The sequence below is a fragment of the Elgaria multicarinata genome, chromosome 5, assembly GCF_023053635.1.
Source record: "Elgaria multicarinata webbii isolate HBS135686 ecotype San Diego chromosome 5, rElgMul1.1.pri, whole genome shotgun sequence".
Taxonomy (NCBI): domain Eukaryota; kingdom Metazoa; phylum Chordata; class Lepidosauria; order Squamata; family Anguidae; genus Elgaria; species Elgaria multicarinata.
The window spans coordinates 111,957,591-111,973,705 of NC_086175.1; the positions used below are offsets into that span (position 1 = coordinate 111,957,591).

Here is a 16,115-nt window from a genome sequence, read left to right on the forward strand (position 1 = left end):
TCATTGATTCTATTGTCGTACTGCTCTAACAGTCAGGAAGTTTTTCCTGAAGTCCAGCCAGAATCTGGCTTCCTGTAACTTGAGCCCATTGTTCTGTGTCCTGCACTCTGGGATGATCGAGAAAAGATCCTGGCCCTCCTCTGTGTGACAACCTTTCAAGTATTTGAAGAATGCTGTCATGTCTCCCCTCAATCTTCTGTTCTCCAGGCTCAACATGCCCAGTTCTTTCAGTCTCTCCTCATAGGGCTTTGTTCCCAGACCCCTGATCAGCAGGGAGCTCGGATTCCTGGGGATGCAATCCTATTTGATCCACCCTGGGTACTCATAAGCATGCAAACTCAGAAGCAAACAACTATCCAATGCAGAGCCAGCCGGAGATGCGTTGTATCTCATACTCTGCATTTTAGATAGACAGGTGTGCCTAGTGGAGGGTTTGGGGAGGAAAGGAGGTTGGGGATGGCTGAGGATAGCTCGTATCCCTGCATCCCCAGTCTCCTCCACTCCCTACCCACCAGCAAGCCTCCCTTCACTCTTCTACGAGCTTGCATTTGCAAGCTCATGGCGCGGTTCTCTCTGTGCTGGCTGCAAGGGTGCTGGGGAGCTTGGACTCCTGGCTCCAAGGTTGGAATGCTGCGAGCTCTGGCTTCAGATCCAGGTATCTGAAATAACCTTTATCCCCCCCCAGACTCTGTCTAGAGTTGCATAGGATGGCTCTCTCCATCAATTAAATGATAACAGTGTTGTACAGATGTTAGGGGAGCTTGACAATAAAGACTGTCTTACAGATCCCAGCGAGTCATGTTTTATTTTATTTTATTTTATTGGCAATCTGGAGTGAAACTACTTTAAAAAAAAAATATTGCTCTGTATTTAAAGGGGAGAAAAAAATGACTCACTGGGTTGGAATTGTTAACGTTCTCGATGGTGGCTTGGAGGAGGTCCCATGGAGAATAGCTCTCTTTTTGTTGTAAATGCTTTCCTCCTATGAAGATAATAAACCTTGACATTCAAGTCAATTTGTCACCTTTCCAAGACAAGGCTCTAACACTGGCACACAAAGACATATACTGGCACGTAGCCATATTAGTATCGATGGGATTTGTGTGTGGGGGGGTAAAAGGTTTAGAAGGGTGAGGGTCTGTTGACTGCCAAGTGCCAGTATGACTGGGGCTATTGGAATTTCACAAGTTATCAGTAGCCATGAATAGCCATTCACATCATCAAGATTAGTCATGAGCTTGTTGAAGAAAGGGAAAAAGTCATGCTCCCCCCCTTCTTAATTAATACTATAAAACTAAGGGCCTGTTCTTGGGAACATCTTGTTCATAACTCCAAAAAACAACAACAACCAGGCTGTGCAAATTTCTAGCAACACCAACCCGGCACATGCCATGGCTTAGAGATATTTTGATATGGACAGCTGTATATAGATCTATTATATAAATAAATAACCCAACATGGCTTGTTTAGCTTACATTGATTATGCAAACCAGACAACATGCTAACCCACACTTAGTGGTTGGGTGTGGGTTCTTGTTGAACCATGGGTTGTTTGTTGAACTGTGGGTTAACATGTTGTCCAAACCCAGGACAGTTTCCACAGTGTGGGTTGTTAACCATGCAGCGTGGCTTATTTTTCTTGAACAAGCCAGCTTGAGAAACCATGGTTTGTTGTTGGGTAGTTCAGAGTGGTTAACAAACCACACTGTGGAAAATGCCCAGGGTTTGGACAACACTTTAACCCACAGTTCAACAAATACCCCATGCTTCAAAGACAATCCACACTCAAACACTGAGTTTGGGTTAGTGTGAACTCAGCCTATGAACCTGACACCCTCCAGATGTGTTGGACTAGAACTCCCAATGGCCATGCTGGCTTGGAATTATGGGAGTTGCAGCCTAACACATCTGGAGGGTGCCAGGTTGGGAAAGGTTGGTGTAGGACTTATATTTTGCAAAGTCACAGCCCAGGCATCTGTTTTCACTGCCAGAATTCAACCCAGTAATATCTGGAGAAAGAATAGCATCCCTTAGGGCCTGCAAAATACAATTTGCTCATTATCACTGAGTAACTACAGAGAGTCCCCATGCAACAAGAGTGAAGGTGGCCTTTCCCTGAATTAGAGGAAAGAACTTCCAGACAAGAGGGTGCTTGAAAGGGATATGTGATTATAAAAGGTAGTGTCTTCACTAATGTCTAAAATTAGCTAGGAGAAGAAACATGGGAACAATGTATATTATATTAGAAGTGGGTATTTACTTTTAAAGATTTTTAAGAGAAGTCTTTTAAGAGAAGATAGTATTCTTATGTAGGAAAGCCCCTAAAACTTTGTTAAAAAGAATGAGGCTGTTGTCTATATGATACTACTCCTATTGTTAATTTAATTGTTTGTTTTATAGCTCCTGAAGAGGGAGACTTCTTCTCAGAAAAACATAGAGCACAATACATTTTCTTTCTTCCTCTGAGCACCAGAGTTTGCCTCCTCTGTCATTTGATTTATAAATAAGACCATAAGAAGAGCCATGCTGGATCAGACCAAGGGTCCATCTAGCCCAGTACTCTGTTCACACAGTGGCCAACCAGCCATTGGCCAGGGATGAACAAGCAGGACATGGTGCAACAGCACCCTCCCACCCATGTTCCCCAGAAACTGGTGCACACAGGCTTACTGCCTCGAATACTGGAGATAGCACACAACCATTGGGGCTAGTAGCCATTGATAGCCTTTGCCTCCAACCCCCTTTTAAAGCTATCCAAATTGGTGGCCATCACTACATCATGTGGTAGTGAGTTCCATAATTTAACTATGCGCTGTGTGAAGAAGTACTTCTTTTTATTTGTCCTGGATCGCCCACCAATCAGCTTCCTGGGATGACCCCGGGCTCTAGTTTTCTGAGAGAGGGAGAAAAATGTCTCCCTATCCACATTCTACATACCATGCATAATTTTGTGCACCTCTATCATGTCTCCCCTTTGCCTCCTTTTTTCCAAGCTGAACAATCCCAGCTGTTGTCCAATGTTCAAGGAATATTTTATGTTGAAGTTGTATTTGAAATTGTATTTGAAACCCGCAAGAGTGCTTCATTGTGCAATTGTGGTGGTACAATGCAGTCCTCTGAGGTCACTGAAACTTGTTTCCTGGCTAATGTAATGGGAGGAAGGCCGGTGGCTCTCCGTTATTGATTCCCTTCACTGTCTCTGGTACAGAAACTTGGAGCCCTATTAGTGTCCTTGTCAAGCCAGTTTGGCAGCTTATCACAGGAAATCATAGAAAGACGCTTGGCAAGTTTATAACTGGTCCTGCTGCATTTGTTGTGATTTGTGTGTGGGGGGAGGAGGTCCTTCCGGGTTTCTTGCTTAATTATTTTTAGCCGTTTGGAATGAAAGATTTATGTGTAGGTCAATAAGTGAGATTTGTAAACTTCTGAGAATGAATCCTGATGGTGGTTGAGCAGACCTGATATTTCAATGGCTGTCTCTGAGCAGTTCGAATGGAATTTAGACTGTATTGTATTCCATTCCCAAAATACTTATTCCACTGATGAGTATTTATTGCATGTCCTATTCTGTAAATTATTGGATTACTGGCTAAGAACCCAGGACTATGATGGGACAGTGAGCATGCTGCGATGGAAGAAAAGTGCCAGGGTTTTCAACTGCCCCTCCCTGACCTAACAGCAAGCCACCATGCATAAATTCCCCCATGAGGTCTTGTCGTTTTGCATTTTGAAAATTCAGGCTGCAGCAGACCAGGTTTTCCCAATTCTGCAGACTTTTCTTTTGCTTTCCTTATTACTCTTATGCAAATTTGATAATGGAAAATTACATTAAATAAAAAAAATACATCAGCCAAAAATGCACATTTCCCCCATAGGATAAAGCATAAAAATGTGCGTGGGGGGAATTTGCTCATTTTTGGAGTGTGTGTGTGTAAATATCCAATTCTGGCAATGAGTGGATGATGGAATGAAAGGCACCTGACAAACCATGAAAGGCAGATGGAATGGATTTTACAAAATCCATACATCCATAATGCTGACTCACCAGTGAATATACCTTGGCACTCAAAATTAGGGATGTTCGGATTGTGCCTGTTCAGATGACATGCTAAGCCATGATTAGGCTGATAATCCTTTGGCAGCAAATGGTTAGTGAGTGCGGTTAAACCAAGGTTATGCAACCGCTATGGTTAGGAATGGTTTACACGACATGCTAAGCTATAATGTTTAGCTCAAAATGCTTAACCACTGCGGTTTAGCGTATCGTCTGAACAGGGTCATTGTGTTTAATCCAATCTGCATGAATTCCATGGATTGGGTGGAGTTTTGAAGTCTGTTGTTCACAAACTCACAAATTTGAATTTCCTTTTCCCTGCGCCAAAAATTACATAAATAAATTTGCAGCAAGTTACGTAAGTATTTATGTAACAATTAACAGAATCTATATTTGTGAATTGTGTAACATTCTTCCTTTAACTTGCAATTTTACCTACAAATTTATGTATGTAAATTTCAGGGTTTTTTTCTTTTCTTTTTAAAGGCTGCATGGGCACAGAATTCGCATGATGCACAGATGCTGGTATGGCGCGAAATCCGCGGATCAGATTTTAAGATATCCAGTTTCATTTCAGTCCATCATGGATTTCTCCAAATCCAAATCTCTACTCAAAATATATTCACACAACTGTCCTTATTTATTGTGTTAGGGTTAGTTCAGTGGCAGACAGCATGCTTTGCACGCCGGTGATCTGGGTTCATCCCAGTGGGGCTAGTAGCTCTGATGTCAGTGGGGCAGTGAATCCACTCCAGGTTTCAGTCAAAACCAGTCAGAACTCTAAAGGAGCTTCCCCACTGCCCCCCTGACCGCCCCTGACATCAGAGGCCCCAGCCTCTATTGGTTCATTCCCTGACATCTTCTGTTTAGAAAGGATTCTGGCTAGCAAGGTTACCTGGAAAGATCTCTGCCTATAGCTTTGGAAAAACACTGGCTGTCCAGAGTAGGTGATACTGGGGCCTTAGCTAGACCTAAGGTTTATTCCGGGATCATCCCTGTTCATGTAAATGACACACAGGGGATCCCGGGAGCAGGCAGGGACGACCCCAGGACGATCCTGGGATAAACCTTAGGTCTAGCTAAGGCCTCAGTTTAATGGTCCTCTCGTCTCATTTGGTCGAAAGCAACTTGCTCTGTTCAAATCAATCATCCTCCAAATAGTCTTGGCTACTGTGAGAAAGCTGTGACCTGCCTTCCATGGAGCATGGTTACGTAAGCCCAACCCAGACAGAGAACAATTCTTTTGTTCTGGACCAGAGGGGTGCAAATGGGACCAGAAGCAACACCGGGAGGAGTTAATTAAAGAGAGAGAGAATGAATTAGGGGTATCCACCTTATTTCTTCGGGGAAGATATGAACTCTTCCTTGTAAGCAGACTTGGACGTGTTTGCCGTGAAGGGGACCACATAACCCGTCCTCCTCAATCATTCCCCGCATAGAGCCAAATCACAGATGTCAGAAAAAACTCATTTGGTGGCATTAATCAAAATGGATTAGATGGAGCTCTGACCAAGCAGCCCTGCGACCATAAGCCTCAAAGAGACCTTCCACCCAGCCCCAATGGCTGCATCAACTGCTTTGAAATTCTGTAGCCAGCCAAACATTTATCGGAGTGACATGTTTGTTGTCTTGTGGTTAAGGGCATGCTGAAACTTCATGTATTTCTGTATTTCTCTTCTGTTTACATTATAAGTAATCTGGTACATTCAGGTGCTGGTGTTTGGAAGAATTTCAGAGCTCCAATTAAGATCCCAGCCGGCTTGTCCGCTTTGACTGTTCTGTGGTGATTGCTAATGGACCACCACAGAGCCTGTTCATGCTGCTGTGAACAAATCCACTCCCACATATATGACATCGGTATAATGCTTCTAAAGCCAGAAGGTTTTCTTGGCTTCTGCTTTGAATGGTGCCTTTCCTCCTTCCTCTCCTCATGAAAGGAAAAAAACAAAAACAGATTGGGATTAGATCTTTGAAACAGACGTGGCTTCCCTTCCCCCATCTTTGTGTGTGGGGATAATAAAATGTATTTTTCTAGAGTAGTAGTGTATTCTGAGAAGAAAATAAAATTATGTGGTAAGGATGGCATTATATTGGGTGCTAGGTTTTTTGTTTGATTGATTGATTTGTTTTGTTTTATGCCACAAAATAGTCTTATGCATTGGATGGAGGAAAACACAGGCCTGCCGTATGAGTGATATTTCCCATAAGGTGTGTGGGGGTGGGTGGGGGGGTGTATACGTACATACAGACCTAAGTATCTCTACCATCTGTCTGTCTGTCTGTCTATGTTTTAAGAATGTTTTAAAGATGTTTTAATCATGTGTGGTATGTTTTTAATCACTTTTTTAACGTGTATTTTATTAGGGTGGCCATATGAAAAGGAGGACTGGGCTCCTGTATCTTTAACAGTTGCATAGAAAAGGGAATTTCAGCAGGCTTCATTTGTATATATGGAGTACCTGGTGAAGTTCCCTCTTCATCACAACAGTTAAAGGTGCAGGAGCTATACTGCAGTGACCAGATTTAAAAGAGGGCAGGGCACCTGCAGCTTTAACTGTTGTGATGAAGAGGAAATTTCACCAGGTTCCCCATATATACAAATGACATCTGCTGAAATTTCCTTTTCAATACAACTGTTAAAGATACAGGAGCCCTGTCCTCCTTTTCATATGGTCACCTTAATTTTGTATCATGTTTTTATACTGTTTGTTTTAGACTTTGAGTGGTTTTAGTTTTTGTGAACCGCCCAGGGAGCTTCGGCTATTGGGCGGTATAAAAATGCAATAAATAATAATAATAATAATAATAATAATAATAATAATAATAATAATTATTTATTTAAAATACTCAGTATTTTAACATTTAATTTTTACTTAAATTTAAATTTTACTGTTTTAACTCTGTATTTTAATCTTATATCAATTTTGCTGCATGGTTTTATCCTGGTTGTGCTTTTTTTGCTGTATTTTGTATTTGTGCTTTTAACCTGTTGGTTGTTTTATCATGGTTTTAAGTTTTGTGAACTGCCCAGAGAGCTTCGGCTATTGGGCGGTATAAAAAATGTAATAAATAAATAAATAAATAATATCTAAGTGCATATCTATCTATTTAGCTCTGGGGTTTCCAATGTGGTGCCCTTGGACACCTCTCTTGGCACCTACCAGTTCCCTGCCCCTCCTGATTTTATTTTATTTCTTAAGATTTGTTGTTGTTGTTGTTGTTGTTGTTGTTGTTATCATTATTATCTATGCTCCCATCTTGACGGCAGTGCCTTGGCACCAGGAGGCCTCGGGCTCCTGCACTCGCAGTCCTTCCTGGCATCTGTTCTGTGCCACAGCCTGCCATGTAGTTCCAAGGTCTGAAACATCTCAGTTCTGGGAGGTTGCTGATGAGGGAAACCACCAAGCTGGTGATCTCTTTGCACTTGCCTTCCCATTGGCCTCCAGTAGTATTCCAGGAATTTGCTGCTTCTTCATTATGGGTGATCAGAACTATTTTTCACTATTTTTCGGCTCCTCCCTGCTCCTAGTGAATGGAGAGATGCCGTGGGCTGAAAACAAGTGGCCGTAAGATAGTCATGGGATAAGGACCCTTAGCTAGACCGAAGGATTATCCCAGGCAAATGGAGGGGTCGTCCCTGCCTGCTCCCGGTATCCCCTGTGTGTCATTTGGATGTACAGGGATGATCCCAGGCCTTAGTCTCCAAATGCATATGTGAAGCTTCCAATAGGACAAAAGGGTGGAGGGTGGCCATGTGTCCAGCTTTAGAAAAGACAGTCTTCTATTTGAACAGTGGTGAGAGGATGGTCCTCTGTTTGGAGTGGCTTTGTAGTAGAAGGGCTGTCCGGTCCAAGTATGGTGTAAAATAATGTAAAGAACCTCAACAAGGGAGAGCAGGGGCCCTGAAGCTGCCTGTCCACAGTTAGCACCTTTGCTAAGCAGGTGCACAGGTAGTTAAGCAGGTGCTCAAGTAGTTGACAGTCTTTCCCACCAGGGGGAGATGTGTTCTATTTCTGTTTAAATTATAGTAGTTATATGTAAATGTTTCACAAATCTCTGTCCTCTTTTATCCTCTTTTTTTGGTGATGAATATCTGCTTTTGTGGCCTTGTGTAAAGTAGCTACCCTAATGATGTGGTGGCTTATTTAAGCTGTAGCTGTAGTCCAAAACATCTGGAGAGCACCAGGATGGGGAAAGTTGCTTCAATTTCTCCCATAGAAGTCAATGGGAGCTGTACTGACACAGTCAGATTGCCCACTAAGGACTCAGCAAAGTATTTCTCAGTCTCCAATTTGCATGGGATTTTACACAAGTCCTTTTGGTCTTCATTAGATAACATCTTCCAGTGACCCTGGGAGAGCTCTCCAGCTATTCATGCATTTTCTAAATAATCTGTCACGATCACAAAGGGGCACAGCGGCCATGGCGTGGATATTTATTGGTGGTGTTGACCTTTTAACACTGTGACAAACAACACTCATTCAGAGAGGGGAGTGAAAGCAGGCTGTTTTCTAGTCAAAATGCAATTCAGCTGTCTGACTTTCCTCTCCACATGGGGTCACAGACTCTGATAGTCTCTCTCTCTCTCTCTCTCTCTCTCTCTCTCTCTCTCTCTCTCTCTCTCTGTTTCGTGCTGTGTCTCACTCACACACTTAGCCATGAAGCGCTCAAGAAAGTTCACCTGATTTTAGACATAACAACCTAATTTCATAAAGTAACCTTTCCCCCTCCATATGTTTTGGAGTACAACTCACATAATCCCTGACCACTGGACTTCTTGTGGTCAAGGGAATTGTAGTCCAAAGCATCTGAAGGATACCCAGTTGCTTTGGACTATGCCAGCTTTGCTCATGGCAAAATGTCAGAATACCAGCTTTGCTTTGCTTGTGGAGCAATATCAGAATTCTTTGTACAGTAGTTATTTTGGTTAAACTTGGGGACTAAATGACTGTATAAAAAGAAAGCTTCCATTCCACAGGGGGGAAAATAGTTCATCCTCCTGTTTTAACATATCTATGGCAGGTTGATGCTTCATGCAGAAATAAATAAGTAGACATGCCTGTAGGTTTCCAATGTAAAGTTATTTATTATTATTTAACATATTTATATCCCACACTACCTCCAAGGAGCCTAAAAGGGTGAATATGGGATTTTCCTGTTTTATTCTCACATCAACCCTATAAGAGAAAGGTAGTATGGTGTAGTGGCTAGAGCGCTGGACTGGGAATCAGGAAATCCAAGTTCTAGTCCCCACTCAGCCACAGAAGCTCACTGGGTGAGTTTGGGCCAGTCACAGACTCGCAGCCCAACCTACCTCACAGGTTGTTATGAGGATAAAATGGAGAGGAGGAGGATTATGTACTCCACCTTGGGTTCCTTGGAGGAAAAAAGGTGGGATATAAATGTAATAATAAAAATAAATAAAGTAGGTTGATTTGGACAATGACTGCTCCAAGGTCTTCCAATAAGCTCCATTACTCTCAATTTCATCTGGAACCCAGATCCCCCATTCCATTTCAGACATGCTGCCTGCTTCATGGACACTTTCCCAGTACATGAGAAAAATCCAGGGGTGAGGGTAAAGGAAGATGTAACAGCAGCAGCCACATTTCATTGTTTATGTGTCTGCCTTGTGCACATGTCTGTGACGGTGCCCAGCTAGTGATCCTCAGTGTTAGAATTTGAGTGTTACACTTTTGGAAAGTATAAAATACCCTTAAAATAGGATGCCCATGTGTCATCCTTCACAGACAACAGTCATAAGAACATAAGAAGAGCCGGGCTGGATCAGACCAAGGGTCCATCTAGTCCAGCATTCTGTTCACTCAGTGGCTGCCCATCTGCCCACAGGAAACCCACAAGCAGGCCATGAGTTCAAAAGCAGTCTCCTGTCCATGTTCCCCAGCAACTGGTGTGCATAGGACATACTGTCTCTGGTACTGAAGATAGCATATAGCCATCAGGACTGGAAGCCATCAATAGTCCTTCATTTGATGGCACCCTCTGTTTGAAGGGTTATCTAATCAAAGCTTGGCTTAAAGTTAAAGAACCCTAAGAAGGGAGAACAGCAAGAGCCTTGAAGTGGCCATCTACTGTTAATACTAGGGCTGTGCTCCGCTCCGTTTCGGGCAGATCCGAATCGGGTCGGGGGAGCTGCGGATCGAGGCGAAGCAGTTTGCCTCAACCCGGAGGTCCGAACGCAGGTAAGTGGGGGGGAGGGGCTCACCTGACGCCGGGGCTCACCTGTGTCCGTTGCGGCCTGCTTCTGCTTTGAGGCCTGGGCCTCAGTTGAAGCCGGCGCCGGACTGTGCCGGAGGTAGATAAGTGGGGGGGAGGGGGCTTACTTGGTGCTGCCGCTGCAGTCTGTGCAGCGATGGCGGCGGAGCCAGGTAAGCGGGGAGGGGGGCTTATTCGGCCCCCATTTTGTCCCCCCTTCCTCACTTACCTGCCTCCGCCGTCTGCCGCAGAGGCAAGTAAGTAGGGAAGGGGGGCAAAATCTTGATGCATCCCTCCGGATCTCACTCTGCGGAGCAGAGCAGGGGAGGGTCGGATCGACCCGAAGTGGTTCGGGCCTGATCCGGAAGTTCTGGATCAGGCCACAAAGCAGTTCGGGGGAGTCCATGCATAGCCCTAGTTAACACCTGCCTCTGGAAAACTTTGTATTCCTTTTGGTGCCTCCTGGAAACATCTTTATTCCAGGAAGCATTTCCTTAATGACTAGCCGTGGTTTACTGTACATTTTGCATCTTTTAAAATCTATTTTAAAGTGTTTTATTCTGTTTTTATTTTATTTTATCTGGTACACCACTCCGAAATTTTCGATGGGGAGTGGTATATAAATATTATAAATAAATAAATAAAATAAAATAAAAAATAAACACCTGGACAGCAGGCTGAACAAAAAACAACTCACCTGGTCACAGTTTCCTCCACTATGGTGAGATGTACTGCATTTCTATTTAAATTATAGTCATTATTTCTAAATGTGCGTGTACACATATTTATTTATTTATTTATTTATTACATTTTTATACCACCCAATAGCCGAAGCTCTCTGGGCGGTTCATAGAAATTATCATCAGCAAACATATTGCAAATCTGTGTCATATTTTGTCCTCTCTTTGGGTGATGCATAAGTGGCTACCCTACCACAAAAGTATGCATAAATAAGTAAATAAATAAAAGTCCCTCTTGGCTGTATTTGAGAAGCCATGCTTTAGATAGGTTGCTGTGATAAAACACAAGTCACTTAGGAACAAGCTCAGCACTCTGGTGGTGGGGAGCAGGGGAAAGAAACATTCTTCCTTATATAAACAATGTTTGTTAGCTTTAGGAGATGGGGGGTGGGAGGTACCTGAGGAGGATTAGGTTGGAATCTTGTGTCTATGTTGTTCCAAATGTGTCTCAAAACATCCCACAGTTAATTACTGAGGAAACATGTTTCAACCTTCAGAAGAATGGTGTGGGAACTTCTGCGGAGTGAGGGGAGAGCAGAATGTGTCACATTAAGTGTTTCCGAAAAAGAACCTTGAAGTTAAGCTTGTATTAGTTTTTAATTTAGTCCTGATTTGCAGGCTGCAAATCAGGACGCCTCGGACACAATGAATTGCATTCACTCGGCGGTGTACAAGCAGCTACCATAATGAAATCCTTACACTTGCTTAACCGTGATGGAGTTTGTGTTGTAATCATGGCTGTGGTTTAATTGCACAGGTCTGGGTGTGGTCTGGCCAGTGCTTAGTTGAGAGGCCACCTGGAACCCCAATTATGCCACCTTGAGTTCTAAGACGAGAAGTAGGATATACATGGAATATCCAAATCCAGAAATCACAGAGTTGCGAGGCCGCTGTGGTGCCGAAAGCTTTCTGCTCACTCTTGACCAGGCTGATCTGTCGAGGAGATAGGGATTGAAGTGCACTTGGCCAGCGTTTGGCATGTGGTTCCACATCCCCACAAGAAATGTTCAACACTGCCATAGCTGACAAATTCCTGATGTCGGATTCAGTCGGCGTAGCCAAGAAATGTCATTCAGAAGTGACAAACCCAATGATTCACACACAGTGTAGAGGCTAGCAGTGGAGACTGGGCCAAATCTCCCTTCTCTAGGGGATACAGTCTTTTCCTGGTTGCCAGCCTACAACAGAGGTTGGCAACTTGTGGCCCTCTAGATTTTTTGACCTACAATTCCCATCATGCCTCACCATTGACTAGCTTGGTTAGGGCTGATGGGAATTGTAGGCCAAAATATCTGGAGGGCCGTAAGTCATAGGGGACAAAGAGTTGTGGCAAGGGGGTGTCTTTGGTAACAGCAGGCAATGGTAGACAAGTGGAAAACCTGGCCTACCAGCTCTCATTTCTTCTCAAAGCAGGAAAAATAGTTGCTGTTCAGAGATCTACATGGTTTTGCCTGGTTCCCACCAAATTCAGTCTGCAGCATCTCCAGTTAAAGGATCTGGTTGCCAGTAAAGAGAAAGATTTGGCTGCCTAGTCCCCTGGAGAGTCACTGCTAATCAGATTAGACCAGGGGTGGGTAATTTCAGGCTTGGAAATAAGCAAAATTTGACACTTTCAAACCTCCTTCGGAGTTTGCCACCAAATTTCGGTTAGCAAACCATGGATTTTTATTATTATTATTTTTGCCAGTGCACCAATGAATTTCAGTAGTGTGGAGGTGGCAGCAGGGTTGGCAGCAAGGGTAGCGGGGCCACACTCAAGGCCATGGTAGCTGCATCCCACCCATAGGTGGCATGTTGCCACCCCTGGATTAGATAATGCTGGACTAGGTGGACCAACGGGCTGATCTGGTATAAGGCAACTACATTGTGATACACTAATAGTGGAGGAGCTGTAGTGCTCTTCCCCCTCGATTGTGCCCTCATCTGCTCAGAAATCCAGGAACAGGCATTCAATAAGCATTGAAAGCCTTGTGCCCAAGATTTTACAAGGCTAATCTTTTGCAAACAACTTCTTATTCCTTTTTCTTCTCTCCAGTGCTTTTCCCTCACTCCCTTTATGCCATTAAAATTCTTGCCCTTCACAGTCCTTTGGTGAGCCCAAATGAGACACCTTCCCCCCCCTTTTGACATTCCCCTGTAACAGACATTCCAAAAAGTTTTCATAGTTCATTATTCATTGCTTCATTAATTATCCTCCCTTAGTAGGAGAGATAACACAGCCCACCTACATTATGTCTTGGCAACTGAAGCGTCTTCTTCTTTTCGAAATAGACAGAGTTCGTATTCCAAAGTGGGCACATGCAGCAAGTTGTTTACCTCTATCTTGCGCTTATGACTTTTATAGCGGAGCGTATCCAGGTTGTATCAGGCTTCCAATTCCCAGCGGGTTGAGAAAAAAATTAATTCATGCTATGACTTAGAACTATGCTTGTTATGCCTAGCAATGGATTTTGTGGGATTTACTGGGTATTTGAAAGGTATTAAGTTTTAATCACGTGGAACAATATTCACTCTAAATCTGGCAGGAATGCTGTCAGAATTAGGCTTCCCCCCTTTTAAACATGCACAGAAGAAATCTCCCCCATATTGCTTCAACTGTCCCCATTTATCAGGGACTGTCCTCGTTTTTTGGTACCTGCCCCTGGTAAATAATTGGCCCTGTTCAGATGATTATATCTCCACTTAATTCAGCAGAGACATGCATGAAGCTTTCCCCTGCACATGCAGCTTCTGTGCATGAGCTGTGACTAAACCAGGAAGTCTCTAATTAACCATAGTTTCCCATTTTGTGTGAACCTGGAATCCCTAGTTATCACTTTGGAACAAACCAGGATACTAAACCAATTCCAAACTATAGTTTAATATCCCGGCTTGTTTTGAAGCTAGTAACATTGTTTCTTGGTTTAGACAAAATGGGAAACTGTGTTTAATTAGGGACTTCCTGGTTTTGTTTGCTGCATGCTGCAAATAGAAGCACAATGGGACTTCTGGCAAAAGGCTCATGCATATCTCAGCTCACCACTGCTGCCAGGTAAGCCCAGACCCAGCAGTGTAAGAAGACCACTTTGCCAAGAGCTAGGCTGGCCATTTATGAACTGCCAGAAGAGAGGAAATGCTCCACCAAAAAAAGAGGACAAAAGAGGACAAAATTAGTATTTGCATATACTAATTTGCTTTCTCTTCCCCTCCTTATTGTTTTATTATGGTTTTATTAGAATGTAAGCCTATGCGGCAGGGTCTTGCTATTTACTGTTTTACTCTGTACAGCACCATGTACATTGATGGTGCTATATAAATAAATAAATAATAATAATAATAATAATAATAATAATGATATGTGTAGAGGCAAATTTAGAAATAAAACACCCACTAGAAGGTGCTGTCCCATTCAATACTATGAGCACTGAAGTTTTCAATTACAGACCAGGTGGTCGCCTCTCCTCCCATGTAATTCAGCTCATTACAATTGCGGAAGAGAAGCAGGTGCCGATAAGCGAATGTGACTTTCCTTTAGGACTGCAAAAACCAAAGTTGCCAAGAACCTAGCAGTCACAATACTGGGCAGAGTTCAATATGGTGGGTCACAAATGATAAAGGCTTACTACAGAACTCACAAGTCCTTTCCCTCGAGTTACTTGTATTTTCTTTGGAACATCCATAAAAGTGTCAGTGTTAGATATCTTTTGTCAGTCTGTTACGGATTATTGCAGACTTTGATTTCATTGTGCTTGCATCGATCCAACTCTGCTTTCCAACTGGGTGCAGTGACTATCAGTCTAGTCTTGCGGAAAAGGTGGTGTCCTAGTCTAGGCTTTTTTGGGTAGAGTTTCTGTGCCTTTGAACAGAGGTGGACAACTTAGAATCATAGAATAGCAGAGTTGGCTCTCCAGTTGGCCCTCAGAGTTGGCCCTCCAGGACTTGTGGCCCTCCAGTTGTTTTTGCCTACAACTCCCATGATCCCGCACCATTGGCTATGCTGGCAAGGAGCTTATGGGAGTTGTAGGCCATAACATCTAAAGGGCCGCAACTTCTCCATCCCATGCTTTAACAGTTGCATGTTTATTCATTCCTGTTATTCAAGAATAGTAATAAAGAAATAATGAACAGACTTTATAACACACAAGTGAAAAACGTGAGTGGCTTTAGAAGCATGAATTGTTCATCTGGAAATAATAAGCTGCCACAGGGTGCATACTTCCATTTGTAAAGACCTTTCGGTTGTCTTGAATGCACTGCTGGTATGACTCACCTCAAATGGCTTGCCAAGGCAATTCAGTGACTGCTATTCACAAATTAACTCCATTGTGATCGCTTCCTCCACTCCCACAGTTTGACTTGCGCTCATTACACAATCAAATGTGCCTACCTGCGCGAGATCTCCTGAGGCATAATGCAAAACTTTTTATCATGGTGTCGCTATACTGTTGTAGTCAATGTGAGAACTGATCTCAGGTTAAGAGATTTTAAGCAGGCCATGGCTCGTGAATCTTCTCCACCCTTTCTTCCCCTTTCTGGTGCATATTCCTGTCTTACTTCTCTTCAGCTTTAACCATGTGTTAATGTTATATCTGCATCAAAACTACCCCATGATTAATGCCAGGGCTGTTGAACCTCTTTTAGCCCAAGGAGAATTCTCCATTTTGGAGAGGTTCTCAGGGATTGTCTTCCAGTAGTGGGTGGGGCTTAAGGCAAAGGGGTGGAGCATAACTACCCAAAACACCTTTGCTTTTCCCCTAGCCCTGTAATATGAGCTCCTTTTAACTGGAGATACTACAGACTGAACCCGGAATGCTGTAAAAATAAACATGTCCTCTGCCAACTTCTACCTTTAAAGGAAACCAGTCACTTACTTTTATAAGCCTAGTAGTGGGAAGGACTGTTCAGCTATAGCTGGATAGAACTATTGGTTACATCTTCTCCAAGAGGAAATCTCATTTTCCTCTGCAGCCTGATCCATTTTCTTCTCAGTTAGAATTAATGCTCTAATAGGGTTAGTTGATCTTGCTGTTTTAAACCTCACTATGCCCATGTGAGAAGGGAAACCGAGTTGTATGTAATTAACTTTGCCCTCTTTAGAATGGGCTTCCAGTGTAGAATAGTAAGAG

At 43.2% G+C, this 16,115-nt stretch overlaps 1 protein-coding gene across 1 annotated transcript in view; it reads left to right on the forward strand.

The window, feature by feature from the left end:
* The window catches only part of SPATA13 (spermatogenesis associated 13), a 161,966-nt gene that overhangs the window by 18,479 nt on the left and 127,372 nt on the right, over positions 1-16,115 (forward strand). The gene's annotated exons all lie outside the window — the stretch shown is intronic.